The sequence below is a fragment of the Miscanthus floridulus genome, chromosome 9, assembly GCF_019320115.1.
Source record: "Miscanthus floridulus cultivar M001 chromosome 9, ASM1932011v1, whole genome shotgun sequence".
Taxonomy (NCBI): domain Eukaryota; kingdom Viridiplantae; phylum Streptophyta; class Magnoliopsida; order Poales; family Poaceae; genus Miscanthus; species Miscanthus floridulus.
Genome location: NC_089588.1, coordinates 121,299,878 through 121,313,256, shown reverse-complemented (window position 1 = coordinate 121,313,256; position 13,379 = coordinate 121,299,878). Strand labels below are relative to the sequence as shown.

Genomic DNA, 13,379 nt, shown 5'->3' with positions numbered 1-13,379 from the left:
CATTATAATAATAATTAAGTGACAAAACTTCTCGTTGATTAATAAGTCACTACAATATTACATATATGTGTGGCATACGCATCATTTTGGTGTAGGCGCACCCATGGACTTCTTCTCACCGTCGGGGCAGACCTAGGGCATCATCTTGGTCTAATTGAAGCGGGTCTCGACGGACTTGATCTTCCATGAATGATCGGTAAAGAGCGCGAGCTCTGTATTGTTGTTGTATTATTTGGGACTCTGGACTCCATTAGCTCCCATGATCCCCTGCTTTCTTGACACAACCACATGCATCTTATCGTCCTTGGGCATCCCAAAGTAGGCTACTTGCGCGGCAAGGCTTGCTAGTACCCACTGACCATCTTTGTAGCCGACACTTTGGAGCTCCATGGTGGTTAGCCCATACTGTTCCACGACAACCCCCTTTGGCTTGACCTAGTGGCATCGAAAGACGGGTATTTATAGGTCACCGCCATTGTCAAGTTCCCATATCTCTTCAACCTGCCCATAGTATGTCCTGGTCTGCCCCGTCGACTCATTGATACCCTCATATCAAACACCATTGTCATGTGCCGCGCTCTTCTTGTCCTTCTCTTTTGTGTGGAACCTATATCCATCGATGTCGTACCCTTGCCATGAGGTGATTTGGGTGGATGGGCCGGCCGTAAGACTCCCTTCATCAGATTCTCCAAGGGGTATGCCCTGCTCTTTGATCCATGATGTGAAACTGATCTTGTGCTATTTTGGGACCCATGCCTTCGTGCGATCTCCATCATGAGCGGCGCGGATCTCCTCTAGGTGCTGGTCAACGTAGCATTCCATGACCACTAACTGATGAAGGGCGCTATGGTGAGCTTGTTGCACCATTTTGTACCCTACATCAGTGCGTACTTTCCTCCCCATGCACCCCATTCCTGAGGTTCCACCTTTGTGCTATCGGACAGGCAACCCAATCACCCTTCCATCCTGGATGTATTTGGTGCAGCAGTTAATGGCCTTCTTGGTTGTGTATGCTTCGATCATAGAGCCCTCCGGGTAAGCATGGTTAAGGACGTATCTATTGAGGGTCGACATGAACTGCTAGTACGTCCACATCTGTTGTAGGTAGATGGGTTTTTGTATCTGATCAACCATGTGCATCATCAGGTGTGGCATAATATCAAAGAAAGATGGCGGGAAGCACATCTCGAGTTGGCAAAGAGTCTCCGCGATGAACTGTTTCAGGCCAGGCAGCTCGGCTTCATTGATGACCTTCTGTGTGATGTGGTTAAAGAAGTAGGACATGCGTGTGACAACCATCTTCATGTACTCTAGACCAATAGCCTTGATCACATGTTGTGCGAGTTGCTAAGGTCACCGAACGGATTCATCCCGTTGGTACTCAGTGCAAACCTGATGTTCCTTGCCTTGTTGCCAAACTCCGGGAACTTGGTGTTGAAACGCTTCCACTGCTGGCCATCAGCGGGGTGTCGCAACTTGCCATTGTCCTTCGTGTGATCAATAGATGCATGCTAGGACATCAGCTTGGTATCCTTGGGGTTCCTAAATATAGCATGCGCGATCGATCACGGGCAGGTACAACATCGACAGTTCAGGACTTTTCCTCTGTGTGTAACCCTCTTCTTCCTTGTCCTCATGAGACGGGATCTGCTTCGCACTACTCTTCTTGGCCGTCTTCTTCTTCTTCGTCCCAGTCGAGGCTCCCTCGTCGTTCGCATCCACATGACAACTAGCATTCCTCTTGTATCGACTCGTGCCATAGTGCGAATAACTCTCCAACTTCTCATACTTGCCCCAATATAAGATATAGTGGTTAGGGAAGGCGTGATACTTTTTAAGCTTCATCGCCACTGTACAGATCAGCTTCTTCGCCCAATAGGTATTGGCAACACCTTGTTACCCTCTGGGTATATGGAAGCAAGGATATGTAATAGGTCGTTGAAGCTAGTGTTGGACCAGTCATGGCGAGCCTTTAGCATCAGCATATGGAGGTGAAAACGCAGCGCCGTCCACTGCTTCGGATATTCCTTATAGAGGGGATCAATTGCTAGCTCGAGATGGTCAGCAAGTCCCTCAAATAGCTCCACATCCTCGGGATCCATCATAGCAGCCGGCTCACCATCCCCATTGCAGCCCCCACCGCTGTCGTCGTCGGCCATGTCTTGGAGCAGATCATCCATCGTGATGTAATCATGATCTGCATTGTCGCCAGCAGCAGTGTCGTGCCCGCCGGCAGCTGCTGCTGATGATGAGCGTTGTTGTCCTCCGTCATGTTCTGCATTCACCGATGGCATCGACAAGTTTCCTCTAGATGCACAGGCACTTGCATCTGCTTCGCCGTGAAACTTCTAGATGGTGTAATCCTTGACGAAATCATATCGGACCAACTGTGATTGCACCATGTCATCTTTGTGGGCAAGCTTGTTCTGGCAGCGATTACACGGATAAATGATGCACGGTCGCTTCAGACTCAGACAATGCTTTTTCGCAGCGGCAACAAACTCTCTCACATGATCCAGGTAAGACAGTTCTAGCCTCAATGTCTTGTACATCCATTCCGTGTCCATGACCACAAACCATGCACACACACAGCGAAAAAGGCATATAAGCATAGCAGTATTAAAAAATACAGCCGGGTAGCTCTAGATCTTATTTCTTTCTCCTCCATATAAATCTAAATCTAGATCTAGATAAAAAGCACACAAATGTTGAAAAAGAGAAAAGAATAAGGATTGGAGAGCGAGTAGCTACCTCTTGCGGTGCCCTCCTTCAACAAATCCAAGGGCAAAACTTCTCCCCCTAGGAAATGATCATTTTTTGGGGTTTTGGAGCTCAAAACCCGCAAAAATGGAGAAGTTGTGGGGAAGAAGGGTGGGTGAGGCTGCATTTATAGTCCAGGCTTAACCAAGGCGGGCAATATATGGGAAACCGCCTCAGTTAATGGTAAGTTAACCGAGGCGATTGCCCTAACTCAACCGCCTCGGTTAATAAATATTAACCGAGGTGGTTGCCTTAGGAAAACTGCCTCAGTTAATCTATTAACCGAGGTGGTTGTGTTAGGGCAACAACCTCGGTTAACAGTTGTTAACTGAGGTATTTATTCATTAACCTAGGCGGTTGCTACGACGGCTGCCTGGCCACGAATAACCGAGGCAGGCAACCGGCCCAACCGCCTCAGAGCCCCTTTTCCAAATGCCTTGGTTAAGTTTTTATGCAGTAGTGTCAACGGACTGTCCAATACCATATTGACTGGTGTTGCATCCACATGGACCCCCATTGGTGTTTAGCGCCACCAACGTCATTAGTGGACAGGAAATCCTGCTTCCTATGTCCAATCTCCTCTGGTAATGTCACATTTGACCCTTCGACTACCATTTTGTAGCGCGACTAGAGAGCCTGTTGGGCAACGGCATCAGCACATAATGTGCCCTGCTCTTTCCACTATCAAACCTCCCCTTCAATGTGAAATCACCATCAAACTTCTCCTGAACCCGCAAAAAAGGCCACTGAAGCTAGGCGGCACATCAAAGAATTACACTTCATCTTCCATATTCTCAAACACTCCATCTTCTTTTCTAACACTTCCTCCATAAAACAAACAGAATAAACAATCCATCTATTAAAACTATTTCAGCAAACTATATCAAGTCTTCGAAATCATCCTCATGAACATAATATACAACTACTAACTAAACCCTAAACTATACATACTAACTAAAAATAACCTAAACTAACTAACTAATTAAATATAAACTAATCAAAACTAACTCACTGATTAAAGAGTACACACAAAACCTACAAATATATAATAATCTAACTAAATAATTAAATACGTATATATAGCCAACTAATTCATTAGTTATATTAGTACAAACTAATTATATATATATATACATATATATATATATATATATATATATAACCAACTAATTAAATACACACCTAAATCAAAATTTTCGCCAAACCATATCTAGCAAAATAGTTATTGAAATCAAATCGGAAACAACAAACCAAGACGTGCATTACCTTGCCTATGACGGGGGGACCTTGGGGGTCACCCAGCCCCGGCGCCGGTGAGGGCCGCCGCCGGCCATGAACCCCTACGCGTTGGGTCTGCCGGAGACGAGGGAGGAGAGGGCGGGCGCAGCTGAAGGAGGGCTGGAGGAGGAGAGGGACGCCGGGAGAGGGCTGCAACGGCGCGGGCTCCAACTGCGCTGGGGTGAAGCGGCAGCGGTGGGGTGGAGCAGCGGCGGCGCGTCGCGGACTGCAGAAGAACAAAAGAAAGGGAGAGAGAGGGTAGCTAGCGCGCGAGCCTGTATTCCCTCTGCCGCGCCAGGAGGGGTGGCATGGCAGGGGCCACGCCTGGCAGGCTGGCGCGGTAGCGGGCAGCTGACCTACCATGGTGGCAGGCCAGCCACGCCAGGCGGTTTGGCGCGCCAGCGCAGTTTGGCTGCGCTAGGGAGATTGACGTGGCCACCCGAGTTAGATTTTGAAATAAAAGTGAAGTGTTATTTTTAAAAATTATTATAAAAAGAGTTAAAATAACAAATTCTCATCATATCACGGGCTACTAGCGGGCTAGGTCGTGCCCATTTAATAATTTATAATCTGGTCGATCATATTCATATCTCTAGACAGCTACTCCCAATTAAAAAGACAATTGTGAGGGCACCGGCAATAGTAAGAGTCGGTTACTATCTCTAAGCCAACCTCTCCAATAGTGTTAGGTTTTAGCAATGACTCATAGTATAATTAGGTCCACGTAACGCTCTCACATGATCTTAGAATATGTGCAAGAGTCTAGCTCTTGATCAAAGGATAGCTTTTCTCTCTCTTCTATTAGAATATGAAAAAAAAATATTTAGAGCTATCTCAAAAGTCCATTGTTGGAGCTGACCTCATCGACCGATCATATTGAAGGGTCAACACGTACCGACTGCCACTATATATAAATACCAGCGGCGGCAGCTAGCACACAATGCCATTGTCCCAATTCCTAAACTATATATGCATTCAGGAATTATATATAGCGGGCCGGATAATCAAATACATATAATATAAAATAAATTTTAATATATCTATATATGTATATAGAGTTCGATCATATATTGAAACACCAAAATCGCTATTAAATAATTAATTATGCATGTTGTGACAATTTTGCAATGAAAAATATAACGATAAGCATAAATGGTTAAAGGAACTAACATGTTTCATTTAAATTTTGCTCTCGTCTGAATCGCATCGAAGTCATCAATAAGTTCATGTGTTGTAAACTCCATTGCAATATCCTTTTCAATATAAATTATTAAGCAATCTCTTAGGAACTCATCTTCCATCTTATTCCATAGCCTGGTTTTAATAAGTTTCATCGCAGAAAAGGTACGCTCTGTCGTTGCTGTGGAATAGAACAAAGAACATAAAAGATTAGCCAATTAGGCGTTAGCTGTAAACCGTGCTGCGTGCTGCCTGCCTCCGCCACTGTATGCATTATTATTGCATAATAATATGGCTAAAATTCATCTAGGACTTGGGCGATACAGTGCACCGGGCAGGTGCAAGCAAGCATGATCTCAGCGAGTGGTGCATGATTGAAATAACCCTAGTAGTCCCTTCCATACAGCCTCTAATATCATATTCCCTCCGTACTGGCAATACAGGTTGTTTTAGGGGTTGGCAGTGTTTTCAAACTGAAGTCGTTTTAGCTGTTTGGTGCCGTGTTTAGTTCGCGAAATTTGGAAATTTGGCTACTGTAGCACTTTCGTTTTTATTTGACAATTAGTGTTCAACCATGAACTAATTAGGCTCAAAACGTTCGTCTCGCGATTTCCAACAAAACTGTGCAATTAGTTTTTTTTTCGTCTACATTTAATGCTCTATGCACATACCGCAAGATTCGATGTGATGACTACTGTAGTATTTTTTGGGAAACTTTTTGAGAACTAAATACAGCCTTGGTTTCTCGCTTGGATGAGAATGCCCCTAGGTGTCTTTGGTTCCTGTCGTACTCATTCACGAGGAGCATTAAAACCGCGTCTCTTCGGTTGCCGTCGCCTCCGCTCCCACGTCTCTTCAGTTGTCTCGGCCTCCGCTTCCATTTCACGAACCAACCTTCTGACCAAACAAACACAAAGGGAAAAAATCGAGCACCACTGGAGATCCTAAAATCGCGGCATGCAAAAGGCAAAAAAAAATTTGTGGCATGCAAAAGGAAAAGAATCGAACGCCGGAACGAAAAAAAATTACGCCACCATAGATCCTAAAATCACGCCATACAAATGGAAAAAATTAGAGATCCTAAATTGGGCCATGCAAAAGGAAAAAAATCAAGCGCCAAAAGGAAAAAAAATCGCGCCACCAGAGATCAAACCTTGCTCCTCTTGCCTCGGGCTCCATCGTGCTAACCAGCCCATTGAATGATTGTTAAATGGAAGAAACCCGCAATTCAATTTAATAAGAGCAAACAGGAAAAAATACACCCTAACTAATCACTCCTTGATATGTTAAATCTTGTCCAAAATGACCTATTTACCGGTATGGAGGGAGTAGTGGCTCTTCTTCAAGGGACATCATTAATTGTAGCTCACTGATTTCAACACATTAGGGCAGCCTAACTCTAAAACTAGGATGGATTTCATAGCTTCAAATAAATTGACGGGAATATGTCATCGCTCTGCAGATATAAAAGAAGAGTTAAGGAGGAGACAGAAAGAAATCGTTTGTCGAGGCACTTCCAACCAAGAAACTACATGATTTCTATGTTCATTAATTACGAAGTCATCTAAACAAAAAGATGATGTAGCGCTGCAATTAAAGAAGAGAGGAAGAAATGGTTTCTTAATAAAAACCATGCCTACATGGAAACTAAGACATGAAAAGATATGATAGGTAGATGAGAGAGAAAACATGTGATTGGATAAAAGATTATTATTCTATAGAAACTGTCGATTGGGAACTATCTATATAAATTAATGGACATATAAACTATCTATGGTTTCTAACGCTGTGCCCTGATGTGAGAATCGGAACACCAATGCACAAGGAAACCGCTGATTTGGCGTTGGAGCAAAAGTCATTATTTCCATCCCCAACCTATGGATCCGCTACAACTGGCGCGTCTAGGTTTGAAAACCAAAAGAAACAGACAAAAAAAAAACACCACTAGAAAGCTCAGTTTTGACTCATGAATAACTCGGTACACCACTAGAAAGTTCAGTCATGGCGCATGGATATAGCTCGATACTTGACCACATCGCTACAAAGTTCTAAATTAAGTTCGGCATTCGTCATGCCACGTCGATGTATTCTTCAGAGCTCACCCTCTTCATGATGTCAGGGTCACTTTTTATGACACACACCTGCTCCTGGTCCAACTTTCACATCAGCGATCAGCCGGCTTGAACTAAAGATTTTACGCTATTGATATACTAAGTGCTCGGTCTTATAACCATCCTCATCAGCACATCTGCAAATTTAATAAAAGAATGACATCAATTGGAGAAAAGTACCTCCACAAATAAAAAACTAGATTGTTGTACAATAGTTAACTAATTAACGCTACTACAAAAATAATTTTATGAGACACTATCCAAACATTAATAATTTATAATCTGGTCGATCATATTCATATCTCTAGACAGCTGCTCCCAATTAAAAAGACAATTGTGAGGGCACCAGCAACAGTAAGAGTCAGTTACTATCTCTAAGCCAACCTCTCCAATAGTGTTAGGTTTTAGCAATGGCTCATAGTATAATTAGGTCCACGTAACGCTCTCACGTGATCTTGGAATGTGTGCAAGAGTCTAGATCTTGATCAAGAGATAGCTTTTCTCTCTCTTCTATTAGAATATGAAAAAAAAAATATTTAGAGCTATCTCAAAAGTCAGATTGATGGAGCTGACCTCATCGATCGATCATATTGAAGGGTCAACACGTACCGACGTACGGGTCTCAGCATGGGTGCCACTATATATAAATACCAGCGGCGGCAACTAGCACACAATGCCATTGTCCCAATTCCTAAACTATATATGCATTCAGGAATTATATATAGCGGGCCGGATAACCAAATACATATAATATAAAATAAATTTTAATATATCTATATATGTATATAGAGTTCGATCATATATTGAAACACCAAAATCGCTATTAAATAATTAATTATGCAAGTTGTGACAATTTTGCGATGAAAAATATAACGATAAGCATAAATGGTTAAAGGAACTAACATGTTTCATTTAAATTTTGCTCTCCTCGTCTGAATCGCATCGAAGTCATCAATAAGTTCATGTGTTGTAAACTCCATTGCAATCTCCTTTTCAATATAAATTATTAAGCAATCTCTTAGGAACTCATCTTCCATCTTATTCCATAGCCTGGTTTTAATAAGTTTCATCGCAGAAAAGGTACGCTCTGTCGTTGCTCTGGAATAGAACAAAGAACATAAAAGATTAGCCAATTAGGCGTTAGCTGTAAACCGATGGACATAAAAAATTAGAATAGAACAAAGAACATACCTGGCTACCTGCTGCCGTGCTGCGTGCTGCCTGGATGTGCTCGTGCTGCAGTGCAGAGTGAATCGGAGACGGAGAGCCTGGAGCCCTGGACGGCTGGACGCCGGACGGAGGTGCGGACTGCGGACTACAGACTGCAGAGGACAGAGGTGCGTGCCTTTACGGCCGGGCGGCGGGGCGGGTGTGGCGGCGCCGGCGGCACTGCGGTGAATCGCGATCGGCGTGGTCGCGTCATCGCGTGGATCGGCCCTCACCCCTCGGATCGAACGGTCAGACTACGACGGTTGGTCTCTCTAGTCTGTATACGTACGTACATGTGCTTGGCCGCTTGGGCCATATGCAGCACAGAAGTACTATTAGTTTTTCACCAAATATTCACCAGTGCAGCAAGGCTTTTTGCTCCTGGTTGGAAAACCCCTTTAGTCCCGGTTTCCCAACCAAGAGCACCAATCCGGAACTAAAGGTAGCCTCCTTTAGTCCCGTCACGATGCCCGGGACTAAAGGGGAGTAAAGGGGGCCTCCAGGCCTGACCAGGACCGTCACGGGGCAGGAACTTTACTATATATATTACAAAGGTTTGATATATAAATTGTTTACGTCCTTAGCAATTCACTTCTCCAGATTTGGCATCCACGTTTCGTTCGGGTCATTGTAGAACTCGCCGTTGGGGTTGATGACCTGGTCATTTAGAAATCCTGCTATAGTCTCTCGAATTGCTTTAAGTTGGTCAAGTCGTATGACTCTTTTCCTCAACCATTCAGTCTTCAATAAAAGTTAAAGAAAAAAGTATTAATATATATATATATATATATATATATATGTATGTGTATTATTGCTCATGTAATTACTTATACAAATGAGAGCAATAAAGAAATTGTAAATATACGATCGAAATAATATAAAGGAAAAAGTATTTATATACGTACTTTGAGTTGCTCTTCAGGAGTTCTCTTTGAGTACGCCATGATGAACTCACAAACATAGTATCCGCAGTAGTTGTTACCCTGCTCCTGCCTTAGAACCCACTTTTACGACAAAAAAATCAATTAGGGTGAATTGAAATCATCATATGGTGTTAATTGAATATAAATGTGTAGTTATAGTACTTACTTTGTGTGTGATTACACCTAGTGGCGCTTTGCAATGTTTCATTTTTTGTTCCTCAATGAACCTTTTCCAAACCCTGCTCCCAATAAAATAAAAAAATAATTTAACCTTTAATAATTGTTGAGAGATCGACGCCATTATATATATATATGTTGTTATAGAGAAACTAAATTAATTACCCTTGTATAATATCTATCATGTCTTGATACTCCGTTTGCGATTTTCTCAACGAGTCTAAGATTTTCAATCTACTATTGGCCATATCGATGACCATCAATATCCAGTGATTGCTGCATAAACATATATATACATATATATGTGTGTGTGAGAGAGAGAGAGGTAACTAGCTAGTAAGGAAATATTGATGTCCCATATATATGATCGACATTAATTACTTATAATAACACTCACTTGAAGTTGTAGGGGAAGAGCATCTCCTTCTTGTCGCGTTGGTTCACTAAGAAATTCATGAGATTTCTCTCAGGTTGAGGCTTATAATCCTTCGGGGGGTTAGGTTGTTTGTATACGACATACGGATCAACGAACCCAATATCATTATCCTTTCTCTTACTAAGTTCTGTCATCTCATATCTGCATACATGAAAATTGTGAATATATATATTGTGAATATATAATAAAGAAATTGTAAATATAGTAGAAAATAATCACACTTATAGACAATAGCAGCTAATGAGACTTTTGTCGAGAGAGTCCAGGTAGCATAATTGGTGTAATTCTGCAAGCTCGACATAGATAATATCATTGCCACAGAAGTAATGGTGGTTTCTAATTCCGACAGAAAGATAGATTTGTCCCGTATCAAACGCCGACATGTACCACCTGTTTAGCAGGTACATTTGCGTACCCAGTTCACCTAATTTCTCTGGGTTGTATAGACTCTAGCCTGGTACAAATTTCTTGTAAGGATCCACTTCTGGAGCAGATGGTCCTTCAGCGAGCACTTCGGCAAGGTTCAAACCAGTTTTCTCATAAAACCGAAGAAACGACTCATAGCCGCCTACCTATGCCACTAAGTTTAAGTTTGAACCATATTCGTTAGGAACGACAAGGGGGGGATTGATTGTTGCGTTTGTTGTCCGAGTTGTGCAACACCTTTCCCTACTCTCTTCTTTTTTTGCGCCGCCTCATATGACTTGGTGAGAGAGCGGTCATAGTCCGATATTGGTTGTTTCGCGGCGCTCTTAAGAGAATCCCATTTTTTTGTTCCAACTTCTTTCTTAGCTGACCTGGAGGTAGAAAGAAGTATGATGGCTCCGTGTTCTCCCTCGCTCGTCGTGTCTATTTTGCACCTTCAAAGAAATATGTTACTTCTTTTTGTACTGCATCCTTCAATTCCTGTTCACTTTTCTCATAAGATAGTTTTTGGGGAATAACTGGATGAGTATTTGCTTTCTGCTTCTTTGCCGGCGGGCAGGGCAACGACTTTGTTTGTGGGGCGGACCTCTTAGGGGCTGGCTTCCTTGGAGGCGGGGGAGGTGTTGGAGACCGCCTTGGAGGCAGTGCAGACTTTGGAGGCGACGGAGGCGTTGGAGACCTCGGTGAAGGAGTTGTGGACTTCCTTGGAGGCGGCAGAGGAGTTGGAGATGGTGAGGATGCAGCAGTGTCTTCGAAGGCGTCATCATTGCCCTGAGAACTATGATGGTCGGGAGAAGCAACAACTAGACTTTGGTTGGCGGAGGCCCTGCTTTGTGAGTATAAAAAATAATGAGATATAAATAAATGCTTATTATTAGTCATGCCCATAGAAAATTATCAAAAAATTGTTTTGTTAACTTTTGTCCGCACCTAATGTCTGCTGGCGGTGGAGCAGACGTCCCAGGGATAATGATGTAGCGCTTGCGCCATAGTATATATGCCTTCTCTACTTCTCCTAGAGTCTTCTCTCCATCACCTCCAGGAATGTCAAGAGCTAGATCCTCATAACCTTTGCTCACTTTATCCACTGCGACCCTAGCATATCCAAGTTGTATTGGTGCCCCATGGATTCTTGATGTCTTGGTAGGGTCTGGAGGAGTAAAAACACCGACAGCGACCTTGATTGTGTCATTCCCCCTTGAACATGTAGCTCAGTTGATGTCATTGGAGTAGTGACATCATCCATGGGGAAGCGCAGCGCTACGTCATCTTGCTTTGGCAGCTCAGTGGAAGCGCAGCTGCTTTTCAACTGACCAGGGGGGCTAATATTAACATTCATTCCTGGCTCTGATGTCTACCTCTGGGCACTCATTGCTATCTGCACTTGCTTTCTGATTTCTTCCTGCATTCTTGCTTCCATTGCTTTTTCTCGCTCCTTTGCTTCAAGCACCATTTCCTCCAACATTGTCACCCGCGCTGCTTGCTCCTCCTTGCTTCTCTGGCAGCTTCGGTAGGTTTCCCTGTCATTAGGGAAACCATGAACCCATGGAGTGTTGCGTCCTAAGCCTCTGGTTCGGCCAGTGTGTTCAGCAGTCCTGATGGCATACGTCAGCTCATCCTTCTCTCTATTGGGCTTGAACACACCAATCTGTTTAGCTTCTATAGCAAATGCCAATCGGCGTGCTGCTGTTTTGAGTTTTTGCCCATACACTGCCAGGCCGGTCTATGGGTCGAGTCTTCCCACATGACCAAAAAACCAATTCTTCGAGCGTGGGGGCCACTTGGCTGATTCTGGTTCGATCCCCTTGGCAATAATGTCTGCTTCCATTTTTTGCCACTTCGGAATGGCAGTATCGTAGCCACCTGATCCCATGTCATGGTGGTATACCTTTTTTCGGGCATTCTCATGGTTCCTTCTCACCCGTGCCTCACCCTCTGCTGATGTCTCGTACTCTACGAAATCATTCCAATAGGGCCTCTGTTTCGAGATTGGGCCCGTAGCAGTATTGAAATTCGGCGTTTCGTTCTTCTTGATGTATGTGCTGTATAGGTGTTTCTTCCAAGTCTGGAATTGTGTGGCCATCTTCTTCATAGCCCACGATCGAACTAGCTCCTTCAATTCATCATCATTGATATCATCATAATCATCCGCTTGCAACGTGAAATGGACAAGGATATCATTCCAAAGCAAATTCTTGTCAACATCAGAGATAAAACAAACATCAGGCTCGTTGATCTTTTTCTTCCATTCACAGATACTGGTCGGAATTATGTCCCTTACAAGGTACCCACAGTGTTCCATAAATTTCCTTTTATGTGGACCAAGTGGTTCGCCTGTCTCAATGTTGAATTCCGATATTATGTACCGGCCCTCCAGTGGTTTCTTCGGTCCTCGAACATTTTTGCTCTTCGCCGTTGTGGTCGCCGATCCAGAGGGCTACATATAAAAAAATAATAAATAAATATCTTTTATACACAGAAATATATACAATTTTCACATATAATATATATTTAGTATATATACCTCGCATGTATTTTCTTGCAAAACATTTTCTTGCTCATTTTCAAGAGCTAGGTATTGACTTCCGTCATCAACATCCTGCTCACCAGCATTGGCAATAATATTCATCATTTCTTCCAACATGTTGTTTCCTGGGGCAGCCATATCTAACAAATTTAACAAAATTTAAGTCACATATATAAACAAGTCATATATATACAATAAGTCATATACAAATTTATCTAAGTCACATATATATAAACAAGTCATATATGTAAACAAGTCATATATGTACAATAAGTCATAAACAAAATAAATCTAAGTCACATATATAAACAAGTCATATAAACAAGTCATATATATAAACAATTCATATATGT

At 42.9% G+C, this 13,379-nt stretch overlaps 1 long non-coding RNA gene across 1 annotated transcript; it reads right to left on the bottom strand.

Moving 5' to 3' along the window:
• Positions 1 to 7,232: 7,232 nt before the first annotated feature.
• LOC136483167 (uncharacterized) lies at positions 7,233 to 8,778 on the bottom strand. The gene is made up of 3 exons (XR_010765329.1): positions 8,520 to 8,778; positions 8,232 to 8,426; positions 7,233 to 7,465 (listed from the first exon to the last, which is right to left on the bottom strand). It is a non-coding gene; the product is annotated as an uncharacterized lncRNA (long non-coding RNA).
• Between the last annotated feature and the right edge of the window lie 4,601 nt (positions 8,779 to 13,379).